Below are 26,666 nucleotides of genomic sequence, written 5' to 3'. Positions count from 1 at the left end.
CTAAGCATATGATAACCATATTTGTATTACTGTATTGAAGTACTAATGCTGTTAAACCTGTAAAGACACTGGAAACGCCCAGACTGCCTATTAGCAGGGATCCAAAGTGGCTTGCAACCACTCAATCCATTTAAAGCATTTAATAAACCGAAAAGAGCACTACTACTGCTCTGATTCGTTAAAACTCCAAATTAAATGAGTCTGTTTGATTTTCTTGATTATTAAAAAGTTGCCTGGACATATAGCATGCCCAGTGCACAAAACCACTTACAGCAGTTTAAAGCATCTCTGTCCTCCTTAAACGTCTCCCCTGGGTTTAAGAGTGTGCTCAGAGCATATATATAAATAAAAAGAGTATGTGCGAATTCTGACAAAGGTATCTTGAAACAAGCCGAAAACTAATCAACTCTTTCAACTCTTCACTTTGGAAAATCCAATGTTAATATTACAAAATGAAAAACCCGAGAGTACTTAAGACACCCTGGAACACATGACTTAGTTGTGTAAAGTTAACAGATATGTTTCTCCATTCTAAATTTTGAAGTAAATTACTAAACTCTTCTGCCCAAATACTGTGCCTCAATATCATGGCTTGTATGATGCTGCAGTGGATTAATGTACTGGCTTTTCACCTCTGCTGGACAGGCTTGGGTTGCTTATGGTATAAAAGCCACAACCTCAAGACAATTTGGCACAAGAGCAAGATGATACATTGAAGAAGCCCTTTTAGCCATAGTTCAATTTATTTATTTTGAAAGCATAATGATGTCCTCTCATTGCTACAGGATACTGCTGGTCTAAACTCTGCTTCTGAAACACTGGATTTCCTGCAGCAGAGTAAAGAAGGTGTGTTACACAGTAAAATCAGCATTATAAGAGTAAACTAACATTCTATATCTATCTATCTATCTATCTATCTATCTATCTATCTATCTATCTATCTATCGATGGTCTTGTGTTTGTGCAATTTAAGGGTGTGCTGAGAATAGACTTTACATTCAATGGACAGTATTTGATTTATAAGCAGTTAAAATGGTTTTATCTTTTAATTGTTATTATCAAGAATGTAATTGTTTTTTTCTGAAACATTATATTGCATGCTATAAAATATAGGTGACTTTTATGACATGTCATTTGTGAAATGTTTAGAGCACCATTACTAATCCTTTGAGAATCCATCATCCAGCAGCTGTGGACCATTTGGGGGCAGGTTTGGTTCCCAAAGAAAGCTGTCACTCAGTCTTTGTTGTTAATGATTACAACATGTATCATTTACTGGTAGTAGAAAAACCTACTAGGCCAAAATGAAAGGATATAGTCACTTTAATTAGATGGATTATCTCCTGTGTGACTAAGACATGACACTACCTGTTTGAATGGCCTAGACAACATTTGACCACAAAAACCTTGTCCTTGAGTTCAGCTCTTAAAACAAGCTTAGCCACCACATGCAAGTGTAGCGGGCAGTGTTGTGTGATACAATGCTGTTGTGGATTCTGTCCTTTCCCCTGTCGGTGAGATGAGATTAAAAGCTCTAAAACCACAAATGCAGACAAACATACAGCTAGTGCTAAACAGATCAGTGGGAGTCTGTATGTTTAAAATATAAAAATACACATTGTTTGTACAATTAAAGGTTAATATTATTAAGGTGTCTTTCCATTTTTTTGTTATTGTATAAACAGTAATGAATAATAATAATAAAAAAAACATTCAGAAATTGATACAAATTGATATATTTTGATCAATTATATTTGCTAGGGTTGGATGCATTATTGCTCAGAGATTGTCAACTTACCTATCAAAGAACTGCTTCATTGACACTTCAATACAAAAAGCGGGCATTCCAGGTTCCATGTGATCTGGCAACAAATTTAATCAGCTAAAAAGGAGAGGAAGGAGCTCCATGTGACATTCCTGGATTTGGCTAATGCATATGGTTCAGTGCCACATGAACATCTTTGGGCAGCATTTGATTTTTTCAGTGTACCGATGACAATAACAAATTTAGTGAAAGCCTTGCAATTTAGTTTTTCAACTTCAGAATTCAGCACTACATGGCAATGCCTAGAAGTTGGAATAATGGCAGGATGCACCATTTCTCCACTGGCTTTTACCATGGCAATGGAAGTAATCATTAGGCCATCAAAATGGGTAGTGGGAGGAGAGCGCTTGGCTTCTGGAATGCGACTACCACCAATTCGAGCATACATGGATGACATGACAACCATGACTACAACAGTAGCCTGCACTAATCGGTTATTGGGCAAATTGACCAATAACATTGTATAGGCATGAATGCAATTCAAGCCCACTAAATCAAGGAGCATCTCTATAATTAAAGGTAAAGTAGTAGATAAAACGTTCTTCATTAATGGTGAGGCAATACCAACAGTGTCTGAGAAGCCAGTGAAAAGTCTTGGGAGATGGTACGACGGGGATCTAAAGGACACAGTTTGTGTGGGAGGTTAGACAACAAGCAGTGGAAGGGTTGAAGAGCATAGACAGCAGCGCTTTACCAGGCAAACTAAAACTGGTGCTTTCAGTTTGGTCTACTGCAGAGGTTGCTGTGGCCACTGACTGTGTACGAGGTTTCTTTGACAACAGTAGAGAAGCAGGAAGCTTTAATCAGTTCATACATCAGGAAATGGTTGGGAGTTCCACGCTGCCTCAGCAGAGTGGGACTTTATGGTAAAGGAATACTGCAGCTACCAGTCTCTGAGGAGTTTAAGTGCGCCAAGGTCCAACTGGAAATTGCATTAGTAGAGTCACGCGACAAATGCGTAAGGGAGGCAACACCTGTGTTGAAAACTGGAAGAAAGTGGGCGGCAAAGAAAACTGTGGAGGATGCAAAGGCTGCCCTTCGAATTGGTGAAGTTCAGCATGGAAGAGGGGGTCTTGGTCTCAGTTCAGCTCATCCTACATGGCACAAGGCAGCCCCAGCTCAACGGAGGAAGCTGGTGGTCAACAAGGTGCAAAAACAGGAGGAGAGGATGAGGTGCGTAAAGGCCATTTCCCAGGCCAAGCAGGGAGAATGGACGAGATGGGAGAGTGTGGAACAACGCAAGATTGGCTGGCAAGACCTATGGTCAATGGAACAGAGCAGGATCAGTTTCCTCATCAGGTCAACATATGATGTTCTCCCATCACCACAGAACCTAAACCTCTAGGTAGGAGAGGATCCCTCATGTCCTTTGTGTTCATCACCTGCAACATTAAGGCACATTTTGACAGGATGTAACATGGCTCTTAGCCAAGGACGGTTTACTTGGCGCCATGACCAGGTGCTGCGATGTTTGGCCTTAGCATTGGAAGACAAGCGTAACATGACCAGTAAGTTGTCACCAGTTCCATCAAAATCATTACAGGACAATTGGAAGCTGCTAGAGACTGGAGAATGCTGGCAGATGTTGGTCAATGGCTTACTTTTCCACCTGAGATTGCCACCACTAACCTTTGACCAGATATTGTCTTGTTGTCCGGATCAGCACGCCTTATTCACCTGGTAGAGTTAACAGTGCCATGGGAGGATGCTGTAGCGGAACAGCGAGGATGGAGTGTCCGGGTTTACCCAGTGGAGGTGGTTTGTCGAGGATTTGTGGCACACTCTACAACCCGGTTTCTCAGAGACGTCGAATTCAGTGGCCAAGAGTTGCATTGCACAGTGAAGAACTTATCTGAAGCAGCAGAGAGGAGCGGCAACTGGCTGTGGTTGAGACGGAAAGATTCTGGCTGGGGATCTCAAGCACAATAGAAAGAAAGAAACACTGATGTACGGGTAAGTAAGCTGGGCTGAGTTGAGTGGGGGACGGAGGGGGGTGATGCTGGGACGCCAGAATCACCGTCGAGCCCTCTTGAGGTGTCGTGGGCTAGTCGACGAAACACAGAGGATGGAAGGTGCCCACTTGAAGACCCCAGAGATGTTCCCTACTTAGCTCAATCCAGACAGTTGTCATGCTGATGCGCTGGGGAGACCGCATTGTAGTTGATCCCCTGAGCCAGCATCACAGCCATTGTGTGTGCTGATGCGCTAGGGAGGCAAAATAAGCTGATCCCTGGAGCCAGCATTACACTTCAGCCATCAACACCAGGCAGAAGGATATATACATCATCATATGGAAGGAAACGCAAATGGATGGAGACACAGATGGATCACATTACATTTACTGTAAAGCTACGTCTTAGTTGGTGCTTATCTTGGCGAGAGCTGAGTTCAAATCAGCATGAAGTTTTAACATCTACTCTCGTGTAATGGAAATCAGTAATTTCAAATGCATCTGAAATCTTTTTATTCATATGGGTTGAAGATCCATATACATCACATGATGATATGTGTACATCACAAAAAAAAAACAATCAGGTTTGTACAATCAGGGCCGGGCGGAGCCACTGATTTTTGTGGTTATAATGGACATTCATTTAATTTTAAAATGTAGTAAAACCATGAGCAATTACATCAGTTTTGGTATTTACTCTATCGAATGATATGTTCGACAAAGCAATGGAAACTTTAGACAGTCGACACTTATTTAAAAGTGATGAATCGTTCGACAGTTATGTAGAACAGACTTTGAGCAGATATCCACCCCCGAAGGTATTAAAAGCGGCTCACATTGTGAAAGGTTCATGCATATCTCCAGAACAAATTGAACACCTTGCACACTTATCAACATTAATTGAAAAAGAGGTGCATTAAAAAGACAGACATGGGTCTTATACCCTACAGTCACACATTGTATGTTCAGGGTGAAATTTGCGGTATTGTTTAAAAGGAGAACCAGTGATAAGGGGTTACATGAGTGCTAACAAAGTAAAATCCAGGCAGGTGTATCTATTTCTATAGAACAAAGCTTGTCACATTGTGATGAACCTTGTTCTAGGCCCTTCTTCAACACTGGTTATAGTGTTTAAATCTTGGGGTCTGTCTGACATTCACTTACATTTATTACGAAAAGGGCATTTGTTAGCAAGTTGAGACTATCTGAATCCAGGGGTACAGCAGCACAGGATTTATATGCATAGCATTGGCATTTACACAGTTTATCTATAGTAGTGTGTTTGAAAACCAAGGGCAGATCTACAAGGTTCTCAGCACAATACAAGGGGGACCAACAGTGGTTAAACCCTCTACAACTGATTTAGAAGATAAATGAATAAATACAGTCCTTTATGATGCGGTCTTGCCCATTCACTTTTGAGTCAAAACATTCACAAAAAACTGACAATGGGGAAGCTTGCTGCAGCTACTTAAGTACAAGGAAAACATGTGATTTAGAATTTCATTATCTTGCACAGGAGATTTTGGGGAACCTTAAGTATCACGATTTATAATACTGAATTCTAAAAGGGGAACTTCTACTTTGTGTACATAGAGTATTCTGGCAAAGCAACGCAACCTTCCCTTATTATCTCATAGTGCAAGAGTCCCCTGTGACCAATTACCTTGCAGTGCGTAATTAACAACTGTATACACAGGTATGACAAGAAGTGTGTTTTTTCCTAAGATGGAAGTCCCCCACTTAAACAGAATGACCTGAAAGACCCAACCTCTAAACTGTGTGGGGGGGGGAGTAAAATCTCCCATCTAAAGGAAATCCTGTGCAGTGTACATCTGTATCGTTTTAACATGAGTCACTGATGCTTATGTTACTGTATAGCTTGTGCATGTGTATTCCATCCCTTCTGCACTCACCCCATGTTAAGCAGTGCACCACTATCTGTTTAATTATTTAGCCTGTTAACCATTTACAGTCCAGTGCAGAAAACAAACATTGCCAACATTATGTATACGCATCAATACTGATCTTAGCAGGAAATGTATCTGATATGATCCAACATTCAGTTAATTTCATATTTCCATATAAAATATAAGTAATGTTATGCAATATGTTATGTGTAATGTGAAATAATGTATAATGTGATATCTTGTAACAATTGTAAGTCGCCCTGGATAAGGGCGTCTGCTAAGAAATAAATAATAATAATTATAATAATAATAATAATAATAATATCAAGACAGTGTGTTTATTTTAATAATATTTACAGCCTAATGTTAACATATTCGTTTGATCTGTGATCAAGTTCCGTGACAATATATAACTGGATAATGTGTATCTAAAAACAGGCTTCATAAGATACTGTCCAGCAAAGAGCAAAAATTATAATTACTGCTCCCTTATAAAATTACATGTATACCATATAGTTAGCCAGTTCCATTGAAATTATTGCACATATTTTAACAAAACTGCTGTCAGTCAGTAAACTCGAAGACGACAACATTGCTTGGACTCTTCTTCTACCCACTATTGATAACGTTCAGTGTTCAGGTCAGTTTACACTGTTGACTATTCCTATAAACCCTAAGACTAGAGTGTTAGTATTAGTACTATTCCAAGCTCTAACACAAGCTTCCACTATACACCGAGTTAAAGCCCCTTAGGTTGAGACGAGCGCAGGGGGCGGGAACAATGAAAAGAACCCTCTCCCACCGCTCCATGATTGGATATCACATTTCAGCAGTAGTTGATTGGTCACATTTTACAAGATGACTCAGTGGCTGTCCGAGCCGTACCATTACGTAGAAAAAGGGAACCATTCTCATTTTGTTGTTTACACATAGAACTAAAAGTAAAACCAGTAAATGTGTACATTGGGCAGTAAATTATTTTTAAAAAGCTACTTTACACCACGTATCTAACAAACGCACGCACAGCTTTTTCTGTAAAAACAAACAAACAAAAAACCCAGTAGTAAGGCTTCATACCACAATTCTCCCCTTTTACGACGAGAACAAAGTACAGCTCAAAATGGCTGTTGTAAAACAGCTGTGTGACAGTGTTGTCCAATATAAAGAGTATTTTAATTTTTAAAAGTGAATAATCCACTGTACTGTCAGCCAGAAGAAACAACGCGCGGAACACTGAAAGGTGAGGAACATGAACGATACAGTATAATTCCGAAATGGCTGCATCTGGCTGCTGTTGTTATGAAAACGCAAATCCAATCGGGTTCCTAGGTGACTGGATTACGACAGTAATTTCAACCAATAGCATTGATTAGTTTAGTCAGGTTTAGGGCCTTGCATGCAAAACACAGGCGTCCGGGAAAAACACAAGGCTAATTGTGTTTACTTAATACAGTGTGGTGTCACGGGTTCAGAGGGATAGCATATTAATTTTGTTAACCAGTATCGGTTGGCTTCTTTCACTCAGCGGTCTAGCAACCTGGGTGGCACTGTGTAGCAGTGGTGATAATATGCTGAACGTTTATAACAACCACATTAATCAGAACTGAGTTACAGTATGGGCATTACCTCATTATTTAGATCAATTATTTTCCTCTTGGATTTTATGACAAGTGATAAATACCCACATTTTTAAGATACGGACACATGCTTGTTTCTAAGATGCTACCATCCAGTAATTTAGTACTGTGGTGATGCACGTCCAATGTGTTCTAATATCTATTCCATATGCTGTGTTCACGGTGAGCTATTTTTTCATAGGCTGTAATTCATAATTTAAAAGTCCTTGGCTGCGTTTACACGGGACACTACAGTAGGAGGTACCTTCTAATATGGATGCTGCTGCCCTCTGTTCTTTGGCACTTTTTAATTTAGTACAGCACCATGACAAGGAAATGGATGGGACTGAAATTCGTGGCAGCTTCATGTTTGTCATTGGGTTTGCTCAAGTGAAGACTACTGCATGGTCTAATACAACAGAAAAAAAGGAACCGTTCACTTTTAGTGATACATCAAAGCATTACTGCCTAGCACTTGTGGTTTGCTTCCTATTAAAAACAAAACAAACAAACAAAAAAAGTATTACAAAAAACTGCGCATCAGCCTTTTGGAACCCATGGGATGCATTTAAACAGTGTTTGTAAATCAGAACATAATTACAGTACATTGGTGCATGCCGGATCACTGTTTGATATGAAATAATAATAGTAAGAATTATTATTATTATTATTATTATTATTATTATTATGAATGAGCATTTTATGTAGAATGACTGACAGTCTGACTTAATGAAGTTAAGACTTGACAGGGACAGAATGTGCAGGAATGGCAAAAGGCTCCTGGTTGGACCAGTTATTGGTACCTGCTGCCCCCATAAACTCTTACATTCGCTTTACATTCACATTCTGGCCGTATTACTAAAGGTCATTTGAGATGTTTTTTTTTAACAGTATTTCAATGTGACAGCAAAAAGAAATGTATGGGTTCCTGCTCCCATGTCATGTGTGATGTGAGAGTTGTGGGTGTCTTACAGTATGTGGTATTTAAGAAGGATGCAATGGGGGTCATTGAGAAGCACTGTGAGAGCTAACAAGATGGTGTATGTTTTCTCTTCACTTTGGTCTGTAAACAATGTTAACATTGTTGCTAAGGAAACTTTCTGCACTGTGTCTGTCTAGTATTTACCATGCAGTGTTTTGACACTAACTGCAGTTTGTCAGAGTCATGGTGCAGTGTTGCAGTTCACAGACCCTCCACACACATATGGCCGATGGAAACAAGATTATGCTTAGCATTAATTACCAAACACCCTTAGAACTGTAACATCAAAGGATGTACTTGTCAAGCAATGACATCATCGCCTGCTGCTCACTTTTCAGATGTTCTAATGACATCACTAACCGGGAAAGTTCTGAAATCTCAGACTGCTCTGTCCTTGGCAGAGTCATTTAGGTTCAGGATATAGTTTCTCAACATCTGTCACAAGCAGTCAGCGGTTGGAACCCAGACCTGAGCCATTTCGTCTGTAAATCCTTCCATTTTGCAAGATATACTGTACAGAGATTATCTTAGTACAAGTATGTTAACAAACTAGTGCTGGGACATATATTTGAACTTTCAAACAAACATTGCTGGCTCCGTGGCTGCAGCTCCCAGTTCGCTGTATTTGCCAAAAAATAATATATGTATACACTGACTCATATGTCTAGCAGTGTCAGGATGTGAGTGCTGCAGGGAATGATGTACTGTCTAAACAGAGAGTTATTTACAAAGGGAACGGCCCCATTTATTATTATTTACAAAGAAAACAGGCGTTTGTCCCCGCTACCAGCAATGGTATTGTGGATGCTGGAATTGCAGTTCCAAAATAAAAAGGGATAAACAAAACAATAATCCAGAGTCCCAACAGCACAGGCACGACTTGTGGTTGGGACACGGTGCAGGTGCTCCAGTACAGGGGCGGGTTGTGGTGCTGTGCAGAGGTAGTGGTGCCCCGGGATTTGTTTGCTGGCTCCGTGGCTGTAGCTCCCAGTTCGCTACTCATCTGCAACAACAAAAACAAAACAAAAGCACAGCGCTCCGACGCGTTAGTGTTTCAGCGTAAGGGGCTGTACTCACGTAGCTGCCTCCCCTTTGCACTGCTAAACTCCTTCCTGTGATCAGTGCGGCGCCACGCTCTATCCAATCGCCGCACGCAACAGAGCTGATCACAATAGAGTCGTTCAGCAGTCTTACAGCTACAGCCTTTTCCCAAGATGGGCAACTTCCGGTTCCATCCTACCATCGAGTCGGCCCATCCCTGTGAAGGGGCACCACCAACCTTACTTAGCGCCCTTCCTGTTCGGGAGGTAGATGTGCAGTTCAGATTCCTTCTCTCCAGTTCACAAGCAGCAATAGTGAATACATTTTTGGTTTGCATACTGTACAGCTTATTGCATAAATAGAAAATAAGTAACTGAAAATGGGATTGTAAAAGTTGCCATTTTAGATTTTCAGCTATGTTGTCTGCTGCCTGCTTGTATGATTGCTGCTTTATTTGCTGGAGGCTACAATTTTATAATCATCATTTCCAAGTCGTTTGGCTCAACTTTATTACTAAGTGCTTCATTATTAAGTTTCGATGTATCAATAAAGTGAAGTGACACTTTTGACATAGAAAAAGACAGCAGTGTAAATGTAACAGACTTTTTTTTTTGCAGTAAATTAAAGGATTATTGTAAACTTGTACATTTACAGAAAGTTCCCAGTAAAACCAGTGCAGTGTTACTCTGCTGCATTTGTACAATATTTTACAGATTATTTTTTTAACACTGTGTTGTCTAATTGTATGTTTTCTGAATTCCTGTTTTGTGTTTCAATTAGAAAGGTCCTCCTGGCTTGTCCTGGTAGCAGTCTCTTGAAGTGCTTGCTCCATGCGTCAGTTCTAGTTTATTACTGGCATGGCTCCCACTTGTTTATCTTCACACTTGTCATCCAGACCAAACAGTACCTGATTAGTAGGTAAGTAATCATTTTACCCACCCTGCTTCAACCTCAAAAATATGTGTCTTGTTTTAGTATTTATTTAGTCTGTAGGCATTTTCTGAAGAATAATTCTTATCAGACCACCATGTAGAAAAAAAGGTAATACCATTTTAAAATGTATGGTGTGCCTTCCTGTTTGTATAATGTGACAGGCAAGTTTCCATTCCTGCAGTTAAAACTATCTTTAGGGGATGTAAACAAGCTCAACAGTCAACAAAACCTTATGGATGAAGCGCAAAGAAGGCTAAACGATGGGAAAAATGTAGTAGACAAACACCAAGGAATTATTTTTCCTGTTTGTGATGCATATCCCCGGCACAGTGTTGCATATACAGGACAGAATTTTACACCTAGAGAACCACTTTGCAGTTTTGAAGAAATTTAGTTTGGACATTTTTTAGCACAAGCTATTGAGAGTATTTGGTTAAAGAAGGGCCTGTTTGTATGTAATTTTACTTGTGTCTAGAGAAATGCTTATCAAATTGTGATAAAACATGGTTACCCCATTCTTTACCACAAAGGTATTGAATGAATCTGTGTGTGTGTGTGTATATATAATGTAGGAGGAACTATGTCACATCTTTACTGGATGAGATTCATTGTGATATACTGTTTTGTGATAATAATAATAGCTCTAACTTTGTATTTGCAGCAGCAAAAGGCGGTATATGTACTAACATCTATAATATTCACTATGACTTCTGTGATAGTGGAGCATTAATTTATGAATCCTAATTCTTCTGTCAGTTCAGTATTCTGTTTGCTCTGCTTTTAGGGCATTCTCTTGAAATTGCATTCAAAAGTGTTCATTTGAAAACCCTGAATACATTCAAACACTTAAATTCCTACTCAGTAACAGCATGTCACCAGAAATAGAAATACACTTTTCATGGGAATCCTGCATACAGGCAAACTTGTCTGTAATATAAATACCAAAACTGCAGCATACCCAAATTTGGTCTTCAGAGTTCGCTGTGATTTTGTAGCTTGGTTAGGAAAATAAGCACTCCCAGCTGTAGGTATGCAGAATTAACCAACATAATTCCACTGGGACCCATTCATGCCATTATATATCACAGTGGTAAATATCAAACTTGTTCAGGGAGATAGATCCATAAAACAGCCTAGCGCAGTGGTACTCAACTCTGGCCCTTGAGATCTATTCCAGTCCTGGTCTTTATTCCAACCTGTTCCTAAATTAGTTAATTGCCTCTTAGCAGCTTCAATTAACTACATTAGAACCTGCTTGGAGTAAAAACCTGGACTGGATTAGATCTCAAAGGCCAGAGTTGAGTACCACCAGCCTAGTGGATGGTGGTCTTGGTGGTTTTGATTTACAGGGTTTTTAATTGACATAAACAAGGCATATTATTTGTTTATTTAGCACATTTTGCATGTGTTTGTTTTAACATATTAAAAACAAACACATGCAAAAACAATCTTTCCAAAACAATATCAAATGCCCAAATGCCCATAGGAAACTCGGACCTGACATAATTGCAAAATGGATTGTGGCAGGGCAGAAGCCCTCCTGCTGTAAGTAGTGTGTGGGGGGATGTATGGTTGGCAAGGATGGGGTTAAATCTATCCCTGCCAGCAATCACAGGTGTGGCCATTCCCAAATTAGGTAATTGGTCCTAATTGGGGAGTGGCCACATGTATAAAAGGAGCCAGAAAACCCTTGTTTGTTGATGGGAGTAGGTGAGTGTTTCACTGTAGGGTGTGGGTGTGGGTGTGGGTGTGGGTGTGGGTGTGGGTGTGGGTGAAGGTCAAGGGTCAAGGGTCAAGGGTCAAGGCCTGACATTAGTGTTTGTGGTCAACATTGTTTTGTTTAACGTTTTATTTTGGTCCTTGTGCCTGTTTATTTGTTCCAGTGTTCCTCATTCCTGATGCTATCGTTTCACACATGGTGTCAGATTGGGATAGCTCCCCCAACAGGCTCAGAGTCAGGGAAAGCTGCAGTTCAAAGCGCAGTTGCGCACATTTAATTAAATTAACAAACAAAACACTGGAACAAATAAACAGGCACAAGGGCCAAAGTAAAAGGTTAAACTCCCCATTTAGCACCAATTACCTAACTGGGGAATGGCCACACCTGAGATTGCTAGGTGGGACAGATTTAACCCCATCCCTGCCAACCTTACATTCCAACTCACACACTATTTATAGCAGCAGGGTTTCTGCCCTGCCACATGGATGTAAAACTCAGCTGACAAATATAGTATAAATCAAGAAGTCTGCACTCAACTTCTAGTTTTGATATTCCTTTAAGTTTTATTTTTTTAAATGAAACATACTTGTGTATAATCCACTACACCAGGGCTACTCAACCCTGGTCCTGGAGGGCCACTGTCCCTCCTGGTTTTTGTTCTAACTCTACACTAAATTGATTAATTGGACCAATTAAGGTTCTAATGAGCACTAATAAGGCAGACTTTCTTTTTTTCTTTTCTTTTATTGCATGCTGAGTCACTAAACTCTCTAGAGGAATCTTTTTGAAATTGCGAGAAGGTATTGGACATTACAATTCATGACATTTTAGTATTGCTAAAATAATACATTGGGTAGGAGTTAAGTAAAGTGCAGGTTGAAGGGGTTTTGCTTAAAGATTTGTGAAATGTAGTTGTTTGCATATATTAACAGTAGGTCATCCCCTTTACTTGCACTGAGCTTGGAGAGCTGTCTCTAACAAGCTTTTAGATAATTCTGTACCAGATTTTGTTGTTTCACTGTTCGTGTTACCACAGCCCACTGTATACAGTAAGGGGGGGGGGGGGGGGGTTTGAATACTGTTTGCTTGAGTAATCCCTGCTAAATATGTTTAAAATGCAATTAATAGTTTAAAATAATAATAATAAATAAATACAGAGAAAGGAATGTTATGAGGATTCAATATTTAGAAGCGGGCATCAAAAGTCATTTTAATAGCAAGTGAAATACTTCTGAATCATTTTATGGGGAACAGGCATAATGTACAAAAAGCATGCTGTACCTAAACTGGACCATTTTAGTTTGTTGTTATGCCATGTTGTATAAATAAACTGATAGAGTCTTGCAGGCAAGGCATTTGACAGAAACAAATGTGTGAAATAACATTTTTGCCATAACAAGAGAAACCTGATCCTCTTGTTTGCATTAATTATTTTTAGAGAGGAATGTATCTTAGTCACCTGGTCTGAACGGTGTATAAACAGGAAGCTGTGTTTAGTTGGGAGTTGCTAGGAATTCTTTATTTGTGACTGTGGGTCACAGGAGAGAGGAAATGGGAAAGTCAGCCTAAATACCGGGGTGAATAATCACTTCATAATGCTTATCAGTACTAAATAACATTAAACAAAACAAATAGTTACATTTTTACACTGACTCCAGGCATCTTAAATCCTATTAGCGCGCTGAAAATGTCTTTGTTAAACAAGTTACTATTAATCCTAGTGAATACATTATCCACTAAATGTTCTTTTTCAAATCATTTTAGGCTTGATCTCCTGTCTGTGCTATTTAAGTATTTGGTCTTCTCGCGAGCACTTTGGGTAGGCTAGTGGACTGCAAAGTTGATGCTTGTTTTCTGTCCTCAAGATGACTTATTTATATTGGAATCTTTGGGAATCTGACATTTTCTTTGGCTGTGTGGGACACACTGATTTATAATGCCCCTATTAAAAGGTCCCTAATCTGTGATAAAAGCTTTGAGTGTCCACTGATGTTCCCTGTGGCAAGGGCATGCAAAGCATGAATGACTATTCCATCGACTTGCGTCTACCTCCGTCTGGAAGAGTTCAAATACAATGGTACAGTATATCAGTTTAGGTTGATGGTTCCATTACCTTCATCCAAAAAGAAACGTAATAATACTGTACTGTGTAATAGACAGTCGCTCCGACAAGAAGCCTTTATTGAAGTCTTCAAGTGGAGGACCATGCAAGAATCTGTTTCTTCTGGCATCTCATCTATTTTGTGAGTAACAGAGGTAGTTCATCCATAACTTTTATCACTCAATCATAGGATATGAGTACTAAAAAATAAATGTACAGTTATAAAACATTTAACAAGAAGATTTATCGGTTTCTTCTGTCTAATTTTGACTGTTTCTTTTTAATAAGCCTCCTGTATATTGTTCCATATTAAATTACAGCAAATGCATCTCATAAACTGCAGAAGAGTTGCTTCTCACTCTGTGTTTTATGGATAAGTGGATGTTGCTGTTAGAATGCATTCTATATAATCCTAGATGTTTTATTTTCACACAGGTTGCCATTATTTCCGGCTCTCCTCCTACATTGTACCAATGTTCGGTCTACTTTTAAAAATAAGATTGTACAAACACTTGTTTTACCGTACATTTCTTAACTCGGAGGCATGAAGGATTTGTACAAGCCCTGAAATGATCTTAAAAATAAATTAGTAGGAGACCTATTGTATAAAGAGACTTAAATATTGAAGTATCCGGGATACAGACACTTTATGGTTTGGTTCATTAGTGGGGCTATTACATTTCACATGGATACTGTCTAAGAAAGCCCTGAATCTTGAAATGTCAGTCTCCTGAATGATTGGCTTCTTAAGCAGTTTCTTTTCACTGCTTCCTGGATGGAAGGGCTGCCACAGGTAACCAGAATGTTAGGAGTGCTGTGCTGCTGACGACTCTGCTGAGGGAGCATTACAGAGGAGCTATCAGCTTACTGGACATAAAGGATACTTTTCAACCAGGGGGTGGTCACATGTGCGGTGAACTTGGAGTTAAACTGAAAGAACCTCTGCTCCTGCATATGAAAGTTGGAACACAAAGGGAAACAGATTGAGGTGCAGTTGCTGTGTTTAGTTCATTTGAATACACCCCCATGCCTTTCTAATCATTAATTTTTGCACAGGTGTGGTAGATCTTTCACTACAGTAGGTCATGTATTATTTGGGACGCTGGGTATTTGTCATGATAGGTTTGGAAAGCACATAACTACTGATAGGTTTGGAAAGCACACACAACTATTAAAATATTTTACATTTTGAAAACCCTTGGGAGGAGGAGTCTTTTGAATGTGCTTTGCTCCATTAAATCATCTTCTTTCTCTCGCCGGACTGGATTAGTTAATGCAGAAAAAAATGTATGTAGCTGGAAATGCAGCTCCAGCAGTTCTCATGCCACTGCATTCCTCTGAAAGGCATCTGATTATATAAATAAAGATCGTCAGAGTTGTACTTTGATTAGGATTGTGTCCTACCCTTGTACTCATTTCTATTTATTTATTTAATGAAATATTTAATTAGAACTCATTGTAATTAATCATCTTGTTGTCAGATGCTTTCTTTGATAGTGCTAGCAGAAATTTGGATGAAACAAAAAAATATTGACACATAGCAATGAATCATTTACATTTAAAAAGAAATCCAATGTAATACTATTTAAGGCTAGAGTCAGCAGGCAGGGTGATACAGTGGTTACAATCCAAAGACTACATTACAGATAGGACTAAGCGTTATTTGGACAGCTGGTTTATTTGGAGATCTCAGAGTAATGTGTATGGGCTCTAATGTTGTGTTACAAAAAAAGGCTGTTCTAGATTCATTGTTTTGCTGTTTTAAACATGTTCTAGATTCATTGGTTTTAAAACTGTTCTAGATTCATTGGTTTGCTGTTTTAAACATGGTAGCCCAGCAGTGAGTTGATAACTGCAGCATTAGTGGTATAATATGTAATGCAGGATAATAGTTCTGTATCTGAAAATGTGTCCAATCCTAAATTAAAAGGGCAGCAGTGTGGAGTAGTGGTTAGGGCTCTGGACTCTTGAGCGGAGGGTCGTGGGTTCAATCCCAGGTGGGGGACAGTGCTGCTGTACCCTTGAGCAAGGTATTTTACCTAGATTGCTCCAGTAAAAACCCAAATGTATAAATGGGTAATTGTATGTAAAAAATAATGTGATGTCTTGTAACAATTGTAAGTCGCCCTGGATAAGTGCGTCTGCTTAGAAATAAATAATAATAAAAGTTAACAGTGAGGTAGAAGTTAATGCTAATAATAAAGGCTCCTCCTTTCATGAAATAATGGGCTGTACTGTATGCAGGTTGAACTCTTCCAAATGGAGGATTAGCACTCCAAGCTTGTCTAAATTTCATGCAGAATGTTTTCCTAAAATAACATGACCACAAAAAATAATGTGTTGCCTTTCATGCCAGGCTCCTGTTTCCATCTTGTGTTACAAAACCATGCCCTTGTGTAATTGTAAAGCTTTCGCTGCAGTAGCAGCTGAGAGAGGCCATGGTGCAAGAGAGCCACACAGGGCAGGGAGAAGACCTCTGTGTTTAAAATGCAGCCTCTCCAAGTCGAATACCTCGTAATTCATTTTTACAGTCAACTGTTTTTGTGGTTTAAAGTCAATTCATCATAATTTGTGTTAATTTGACTAATTTTCACAGAACATTTATCAAATGTAAGTCTGATTACATTTCCTGTATACTTTACATGTAGGCAAAAGATATAAGGAAATTAAACGGGTAATGTAGAGCACTTGTAAATAGCAATGCAGAAGGACAAGAGTACCTAAGTTCTTTGTTGCTGCCAGTTTTGTAATGTTTTATTTTCCTTTCACGGACCATGGTGCAGGTTGCACTTTGGCCTATACTGAACTCTGACACACACAATCTTGACTGTCTTTCTTTTTCTGATTGGGAGTTACAGCTCATTTCAGTGCACAGATCGGTTTCAGATGCTATTATTTTAACACAGCAAGGCATTTACAGCCTGCTCCTTTCTCCACAGTCTGAAGAACTGGCAGGCCGTTAAGGCATCCCTTCAGTTACACCCCAGTTAAAGTTGGACACGCTAAACCTCCTGCAACTCACAAGAGACCTTTAAATTATTAGTTTTTATGAGCAGAAAAGTGGTTTAGATGTTTTGTTCTGCTGTTATGTTTTTTTGGTCTCGCAGGCACCCCCCCCCAATGTTTGACCTTGACAAAAAAATGTGGAGTGAGACTTAAGGTTAATGCTAAACTGCTGTAGTACAATATTCCAAAGGTTTTAAAGGAAAGATAGTGAGTTTCAACATGTACCTGTCAGTACAAAATGATTGTTTATTTCCTGTGAACTGGGAATGGAGTAATAACATTCAGCTGTTTTGCTGGACCATACCCTTTCGTTTGTTTTTATCCGCTATAGTCCAGTCTTTAATAGCTCTGGCAGATTCTCTGTTCTTAACATTGGCTCAGGTTTCAGCGTGTACACTTTATTTTATTTTTTATTATTATTTGAAATCCCTTATAACATGCCTTCAATTTTGGCAGGGATCCCCTGACTGTCTTATATTTTCACTGCTCTTTTAAAATATACTTTTAATATATATTTTTTATAGTTTTAATATTTTGAGAAATTACTGAACGTTATGTGAAAAAGGTGGAGAGTATTTGTGTTCCTCACATGCTAGGCTTCTTACTGTAGCGACCATTCAAATAAACAGCTTGTAACTGATGTGTTATAAAGTTCTCCAGCGGTAATGAGGACCATGATCACAACGATATGGATGTTTTGCTTGTTTTATCTCTATGTCTGTGTTTCTACCCAGCACCAAGATGAGGCTTGAGCCAATATGAAACCTTGTGAGAACCAATCCTTGGAGGCGGGCAGATTCATTGTTCTATTATATTATTCTTTGTTTATTTAGCAGACGCCTTTATCCAAGGCGACTTACAGAGACTAGGGTGGGTGAACTATGCATCAGCTGCAGAGTCACTTACAATTACGTCACACCCGAAAGACAGAGCACAAGGAGGTTAAGTGACTTGCTCAGGGGACCTCCTGGTTACAAACCCTTTTCTTTAACCACTGCTTTTTATCCCTTTCCACCACTGTTTTTTCAGCGAACATTTATCAGACAGACACCATTGGGGATCCAACATCCAACAAAAAAATGGAAATACCAATGTAAAGCCACTTAATAGGGCGTTGGGCCACTATGGTATCCCGCTCTTTGGAGTTCTCGGCAGACCGTTTTTGATGAAACTGGCTGCTCGCACCCCAGGTTGAACTTTGCAGTCAATTGATCTGCAGTTGCTCGCCTGTTTTGCCTTGCACTTCAAATTAATGCACGGATATCATGATCCTGGAGTATGTGCTTCCGCCCACTGTTGACCTTTGCTGATGATGTCTTTCCCTTGGAGTTCCATGCCGACATCATGCCCAGCATTTATTATACATGACCCTAAGCATGCTGGGATGTTATTTGCTTAATTAACGCATGAACCACACCTGTGTGGAAGCCCTTGCTTTCAATATACTTGGTGTCCCTCATTTACCCAGGTGTTTCCATTTTTTTGTCCACTACCTGTTGGCCCCATCCTACAGACCAATTTGACCTAAGATGGCAGAGGTGCTGTTATTCAGCAAGATTCACACGACACTGTCCATCACAACCCCAATATGGAAGCACAGTAGTTAACAGCTTCCCTCCCAAATGTTTTTTTAATATTTTTATTTTGATAATTTTGTGTTCCAGACTTACATCAACACTATCGGCTGGTTTCACACACCCCGAGTAATAACAGTGATCTTAGTTTACCTTGGGTAACCAGGGTCTTTGAAACCAGCCCTATAGGTTCACTGTTTTACAGGTAATAAGACACTATGCTGGCCATAGGAACATAGAGTATGTTGGGTCAGAAGGATCCTCATTGAGTCGCAGAGAAAATGTAACTCTGGAAAACAAAAGATCAATGGCAAATCAATAAATTACTTGTAAGAATGCTGCTATGCTAATGGGTGGTAAGATTTCAATGTTTTTAAAAGCATTGGTTGTTACAGTACACCTGTAAGGCAGCACAAGTAAAATGGCTCAAAGTGGTTACACTTTAGCTAATGAAAAGGTTTAATGAATCTTAGCTGTCATGTTCATCCAGTTGCTAAGAAGCACATGTTATAGCACACATGTATTTTCATTTGAACATTGTATTTGGTACCAAGCTAAGTAAAGACATCTCTCTGTGCATTCCACGCTGCCTTTCAGGAAGACTTGCTCTTTTCACCAGCGGAGCAAAATTGTCCAGTCCCTGTCAATGACTGGCATGCTTTGGCACCTGAGGTACAGTGACCTGCCATTACTGGAATGCAAACTGAGAGCTTTCTTTAAAGTCGTATGGTACTAGTTTTCACAAAACATCACCCTGAGAACTTGGATTGAAATACAAATTAGCAAAAAAAAATCTGTGTTACACGCCACTATTATTTTACAAGATTTTGTGGCGTGTGAATACAAATTCAGTTTTTCGGGGTTAGCGTATTACAATGTACAGTACATTATTATATAATAATCTAATTCATATTATGTAACTTTGCTAAAAAAATAAATAAAAAAGACACTATTTATATGATATTGTCTGAAGTACCCTGCAGGATAAACAAAGAAAGCATGAAAGCTGAACACCTCTTCTGAACACTGCCATGAGCACTCCACCTTTACTGAAAAAATAAAATAGCAATTCAAATGCTTAATGTGTTTTATATAATTACTTGTAATTGGAACACAGTAAGGTTTAGCTTATATTAGAGCGGTGTTGTCTTTATATTGTATCTTGGTTGAAAGCTGTGAATTATATGTTTCTATATTGGGTATCAATTGAGATTTTGTGGTTTAACTTTATCATCCCTGTCTCATATAGGTATGTCACACTTATATTTTTACATGTGAATGCTGATCACTTTAGTCAACATTTCCACTGTCCCATGTACATGTAACTGTGCTTAGATTTGAGCCCAGATGCATTGTTTTTGAACATTGTGGTTGTCGAGATCACAGTTTAAGCTTAAAAATGTCTACATCCATTAAGGCCTAGACTTGTGTTTAGTATAGAATTGACAGGCCAGTTTAAGGTCCCTGTGGCAGGGCAGAAGCCCTGAACGTGTAAATAATGTGTAAATATGAAAGTGTGTGTTAGATATGGCAGGGCTGGAAATTAAGATTCAAGCTTTGGTTGTCTTGGGTGTGTTTGTGGTGGTAGTTGGCAGGGATAGGATTAATTCCTATCCCTGCCAAATACATGTGCAGAATGTAGCCAGGTGTTGATTGAATTATTAGTTCTCAATCAACCCTGGCCACATGGTATTTAAGGGAGCTAAATAACTCAATTTAGAGCCAGAGTCAGGGAGAGACACATGCTCCTGAAATGTTTGTTTGAAAACCTCACCGTGATAGCACTGCTTGGGTGAGGGCTCTTTTGTTTGTTCATTTTGTGGTACAGGATTGTTTTGTTACAACCTTTATTTTGAGCTGTGAGCTGTGTTTTGTTTTCTTATTTTTGTTTAATAAACCTGTGCAGCAGAGCTTAAACTGCAGTTCTACTGTCTCCGAGTCTCTGTCCATCTAGCCATCCTGTCACAGTCCCCAACTATGAACTATTTTACTGTTGTGAGCCCTGTATGGTCAATAAAAGGCTTTGCTAACCATGCTTGATACTGAGACCTGAACCAGTTGGAACCAGGAAGCGGATTTGGTATATAGAATCTTTTTCTAATGATGCTTTCAAACCCTTCATCTGCATATGGGGTTATCTTTAGAAATATGCAACGAGGGCAGGCTGCTGCTGTGGTTTCCCACTGATTTCTAGCATTACCAGTATAAGGGAATGAAATGTGACTGAATCTGGTAAAAGCAAGTTGCTGCTGTTTAGGCTAATACTTACCTTTCCAAACAATTCTGGCAACCTAGAGAATTATTTAGTGAAATGACTAAACAATCCTGAAACATGGCACGCATAATATAATAACCTGTAAAATATGTACTATAGTGACATTTAAAGTTTTAAAATAAAATGTTTTGCAGATTATAATATTAGCCCCTTTAGCATTTATATTGCTCCCTTTTCATTCTACAGCTCAGCTTTTCATTTGTAATACATTTGCACTTTGAATAGCCTCAGAGGGTACATCACTATCAAAGCAGCCCTTTCCTCCTCTTGATTCTCCCCATTCTGTCTTGGCTTGTCCCTTGAGGCACTTCCTAACTGACCACCTAGCCCTGAGATCATTTTGAATAGGAATTCTGCAGTTATGTAAGACACAGGAAGGGGAAGCTGTGCTGTCCATTAAAAATAATAGACTCCTTTCTTTTCTGTGCCTGCAGTCCATAGTGATAATTTCATCCAGCTGCTTCCATACTTTGGCGAAAGGGCAGTATAATTTTTCATCCTTTCTTTTGGCACTAAAGGGTTACTTTTCACATTTCCTGTGTAATTCCCCCCTCTCTTGCTGGGTTGTGATTACTTTCTTGATGTTAAACATTCCCAGGCTCCTATAACCTTCTGGCTTGCCTGCACCGGCCAAGTAAAGTCCCAGGTGAACGTGTGGGCAATCCGCCTGTTTTTAAGGATACAATCTCTCCTTTTTCCTGTGTATGGCTCTATTCTATTCTTTCCTTTTTTCTTCTGCATTTCCTTGTGTGTTTCTAAGGTAGAACATGGTTTCCTTTATCAACGTACCATTATTAGGAGACGAGTATATAAAAGAACAACCATTTATGTATGTGTCTTGAAGCAAAGGATTTCTAATGGTTGAAGGCCAACAGACTTGTCCAGTACATACAATCAAAGGTAACAAAACTGATGAAACCAAAGGGCAGGTGATTGTGTGTTTTATTTAATTAATTTATTTATTTAATTTAGTGAAACAGAAGCAGTTCCTGAGAGGTATTAAACATGTATCCACAACAACCAGTGCAATATAGTTTTCACACACATCATTTCAAGGTATACCTAGAGCAGCATGAAGACACTGCATCTTTTACAGTATTTTTTTTCTAAAACACACTTGTTTTGTCCTCATAATCACGTTTTAGATAATCAAGGGTACATGAAATATGCTTTTATTGCATACGGCTTCATGCGTTTTTTTTTTTTTTTTTATGGCTTTGGATAATCGGGAGGCAGCAGTATGGGATTTACTATGTACAGTACTGTAGCAGCATCTCATATTTCCAAAGCCATTTGAGATACTAGCTGTGTATTTGCACAGTTACTATAAAATTCTGCCGTAGTTGTACTTTTAACACCGTCTTTGAAATACTTTGAAGATACAGCCTTAACCCCTCTCTTCACATACATGCAATTTTTGTAAAACATACTCTGTGTCCCAGGGGGTATTTTCAACACCTAATGTCTAATTGAAATGATTAAAGTACAGTAGCTGCAGAATGATGCACCATGTGGACATGATTTTGGCATGAATTTACAGAGAAAAGGAGGCAGTAAAAAAATGAAAAAAGCATGTTGACTCAAACACAAAGCCAGTGAATATACTTTGATTTGCAAAACAGATAAAGCCTGGCTCTTTGTCTAAACCTGATATGACACTGGATTTCCTGAAGCCCAGCGCATTATGTTGCAGCTGTGGGGAATGCATTAAAATGCATTAATTTATCATTCATTGTCTGTAATACTGACAGGTAATCTGGTTATATGCCCCAAAACTGAATGTAAAAACTATAGTCAATATTTCTTTTATAAATTTATTTTTTTCTTTACATTTGTGTTCCTGAATAAGGTACAGAGTATATAACAGGGGTGGAGGTACTCCTGTATACTGGGGGTGACTGCAGATGCCTAGAATGACAAAATAGAGGCCTCTATTGTATCATAAATCCTGTAAGTCTACTGTAGTATGACCACAACCACAAAACTGCCTGGGAAGTAAAGTCCAGTAGCCCTGTGTCAAAGTCCTTTGGGATGGCAGCACAGGCACTGGCATATTTACATTAAGACAATCAATATATCTGTTTAGTGTGACAGGGATTGTTTGCTGCTTTCACATGCCATTGGCAATAAACTAAGCACAAGTGTATTAATAGTGGCCCTCGGTTATTAGGATCAGTATTAAATCAATATTACTGCTCCCGTCTGCCCCGCACTTTCGTTGGTCTGGAACAGGTCCAGAATCACATTTTCAAAGGATGTTTTGGGGCGGCCCTCGCTGGGTTTCAGTCTTGTGCCAGGGCATCTCTCTGAATTCCTCTTCCTTTAGTTGTTTGACTCAAGTGCCTGTGCATCCAACCTTTTTCTAAACATTGGTTAAAAAAATTCAGAGACAGTTTTTGTTGCCATAGCTTACTTACTCCAGTAAACTTGGTAGCAAACTATAGTCCCCCTGGTGAATATTTTTTTAAAGTGTAGCTGGGTGTACAATGCAATTTTAGGAGTCTGTCCTGTCTTATGTAATCTGTCTGCAGCATGGTCCTGCCTGTGTAGGGCACGTTTAGTTGATATAACAGGCATGCTTTTTTTGGCAAAGTTGTCCTTGAAATACCTGAACTGGGGAACCGACATTGCCTGATCCTTTGTCATGTCTAGCCAGACCATGCACCATTTAAAACAACTATCTGTAACCTTTCAGTTACTGTGTGATTAGTACACAATTATGAGGACTCTCAGTAATGTGCTTAGCACTGTGGTGTTCTATATATATGGGGCTCCCGAGTGGCGCATCCAGTAAAAGCACTCGCTAGAGAGCAGGGTGCGCTCTATAGCCTGGACGTCGCCGGTTCGAGTCCAGGCTATTCCACAGCCGACCGTGCACGAGAGCTCCGAGGGGTAGGCGCTCAATTGGCCGAGCGTCGTCCGGGGGGAGGGAGGGTTAGGTCGCCAGGGTGTCCTCGGCTCACCACGCACCAGCGACCCCTGTAGTCTGGCCGGGCGCCTGCGGGCTTGCCTGTAAGCTGCCCAGAGCTGCGTTGACCTCCGACGCTGTAGCTCTGAGGCGACTGCACGGTGAGTTTGCAGTGTGTAAAGAAGCAGGCGGCTGACGGCACACGCTTCGGAGGACAGCGTGTGTTCATCTTCGCCCCTCCCAAGTCAGTGCAGGGGTGGTAGGGGTGAGCTGAGCCTAAAAATAATTGGGCATTTCAAATTGGGGAGAAAATAATAAAAACTGATTGGCAACGACTAAATTTAAAAAAAAAAATAAAAAAAAATCATCTTATATAGCCTATATACAGTGCCTTGCATAAGTATTCACCCCCCTTGGACTTTTCCACATTTTATAGTGAATTAAAATTGATTTAATTAGAATTTTTTGTCACTGATCTACACAAAATAGTCCATAATGTCGAAGTGGGGAAAAACATCTACATATTTTTCAAAATTATTTACAAATAAAAAACTGAAAAGTCTTGATTGCATAAGTATTCACCCCCTTTGCTGTGACACCCCTAAATAAGCTCTGGTGCAACCAATTGTCTTCAGAAGTCACATAATTAGTTGAATGGAGTCCACCTGTGTGCAATTAAAGTGTCACATGATCTCTGATTAAATACACCTGTTTCTGGAAGGCCCCAGAATTTGTTAGAGAGCATATCTAAACAAACAGCATCATGAAGACCAAGGAGCTATCAAAACAAGTCCGGGATAAAGTTCTGGAGAAGCACCAATCAGAGTTGGGTTATAAAAAAATATCCCAAACTTTGAACATCACCCAGAGCACCGTTAAATGGAAAGAATATGGCACAACCGCGACTCTGCCTAGAGAAGGCCGTCCACCAAAACTCAATGACCAGGTAAGGAGGGCATTAGTCAGAGAAGTAACCAAGAAGCCAATGGTAACTCTGAAGGAGCTGGAGAGATCCACAGCTGAGATGGGAGAAGCCGTCCATGGGACAACAATAACCCGGACGCTCCACAAAGCTGGGCTTTATGGAAGAGTGGCGAGAAGAAAGCCATTGCTGAAAAAAACCCATATCAAATCCCATTCTGGATTTTGCCAAAAGGCATGTGGGAGACTGTCACAAAGACGGCCGGAGTGGGTGGCGTCAGACCAGAGCCAGGAAATAAAACGACAGAGAGGTGTGGTTTGGTGGAGCTGAGCGAATGGTTTCGCTCAGCATTTAATAAACAGAACAGAAAATAAAAAGGTTGTACAAACAAAACACAAAAACAGGACACGACACTTGCGCCAAAATAAATAGACAAACAAAACGCACTAACATTTAACAAACGGTGAACGGACAGACAAACAAACACGGTGAGTACAAACACTTATATTTACGCTTTTACTTTGGTTTTTACTCCTCTCTCTCATCCGTTCTCTACCCACGAACACCCAACCCTGAGTGAGTGCTACGTGTCTCTATATATACTGTTGTGCTGGGATTCAATTACTAATTAATTATTCACTTGAATCCCAGCACGTGAATTCATTACGTGCAACCCTGTGCTCACATATTATTACATACTTTAAATGCATGTGAAGTGCAATCCCGTGCCTAAATATAATTATACAATTTTAACTCACACATGAAACACAGACCCGTTTATATCCCGTGTACCAATGACTATATGCCAACATTTACACACAACACGCAACATACAACATATAACACACAAATGCACACAGGGGCGGGGCACATTGCCACAGAGACACAGCAAACATGTGGAAAAAGGTTCTCTGGTCTGATGAGACCAAAATTGAACTTTTTGGCCTTAGTGCAAAACGCTATGTGTGGCGCAAAGCCAACACTGCTCATCACCCTGAGAACACCATCCCCATGGTGAAGCATGGTGGTGGCAGCATCATGTTATGGGGATGCTTTTCATCGGCAGGGACTGGGAAACTGGTTAGGATTGAGGGCAAGATGGATGGAGCCAAATACAGGGAAATTCTAGAGGAAAACCTGTTTCAGTCTGCAAGAGACCTTGGACTGGGGCGGAGGTTCACCTTCCAGCAGGACAATAACCCTAAACACACAGCCAAAGCTACACTGGAGTGGTTTAAAAACAAGAACCTGAATGTCTTAGAATGGCCCAGTCAAAGCCCAGACCTCAATCCGATTGAGAATCTGTGGCAAGACTTGAAAATTGCTGTTCACCAACGGTCCCCATCCAACTTGACAGAGCTTGAGCAATTTTGCCAAGAAGAATGGGCAAAAATTGCAGGATCCAGATGTGCAAAGCTGGTAGAGACTTACCCAAAAAGACTCACAGCTGTAATTGCTGCCAAAGGTGCTTCTACCAAGTATTGACTCAGGGGGGTGAATACTTATGCAACCAACAAATGTATTTTTTTTTGTTTAATTAACTTTTGTGTCACAATAAAAAAATATTTTGCACCTTCAAAGTGTTAAGTATTTTGTTTAAATCAAATGGTAAAAATCCCAATTAAATCCATTTTAATTCCAGGTTGTAACACTACAAAATGTGGAAAAGTCCAAGGGGGGTGAATACTTATGCAAGGCACTGTATGTATGTGTATATATATATATATATATATATATATATATATATATATATATATATATATATATATATATATATATATATATATACCTGGATTGTCATGTCCAACTCCTTACTACTATAAATGGCTTTCCACCACTGAATAATGCAAACCTAGTACAGTACAGTGTGTAATGGTGAATTTTCTGCAAACCTGGTCTTTG

The 26,666-nt window shown here is 39.6% G+C and overlaps 1 protein-coding gene across 2 annotated transcripts in view; it reads left to right on the top strand.

Annotated features, from left to right (window-relative positions):
- The first annotated feature begins 6,591 nt into the window (after nucleotides 1-6,591).
- LOC117399681 (zinc finger protein 438-like) overlaps nucleotides 6,592-26,666 on the top strand; it is a 43,850-nt gene continuing 23,775 nt past the window's right edge. Inside the window, exons 1-2 of one of the 2 annotated variants that reach the window (XM_033999005.3) lie at nucleotides 6,592-6,926; nucleotides 10,110-10,243. The gene's annotated coding sequence lies outside the window, so the exon portion shown is untranslated. Of the gene's footprint in view, nucleotides 6,927-10,105; nucleotides 10,244-26,666 lie in introns of both variants that reach the window. The other variant, XM_033999004.3, reaches the window with a different exon arrangement.

The sequence above is a fragment of the Acipenser ruthenus genome, chromosome 4 (assembly GCF_902713425.1).
Source record: "Acipenser ruthenus chromosome 4, fAciRut3.2 maternal haplotype, whole genome shotgun sequence".
Classification (NCBI taxonomy): Eukaryota; Metazoa; Chordata; class Actinopteri; order Acipenseriformes; family Acipenseridae; genus Acipenser; species Acipenser ruthenus.
Note: the sequence above shows the minus strand (reverse complement) of the source record. Positions and strands in the feature narration are given on the sequence as shown.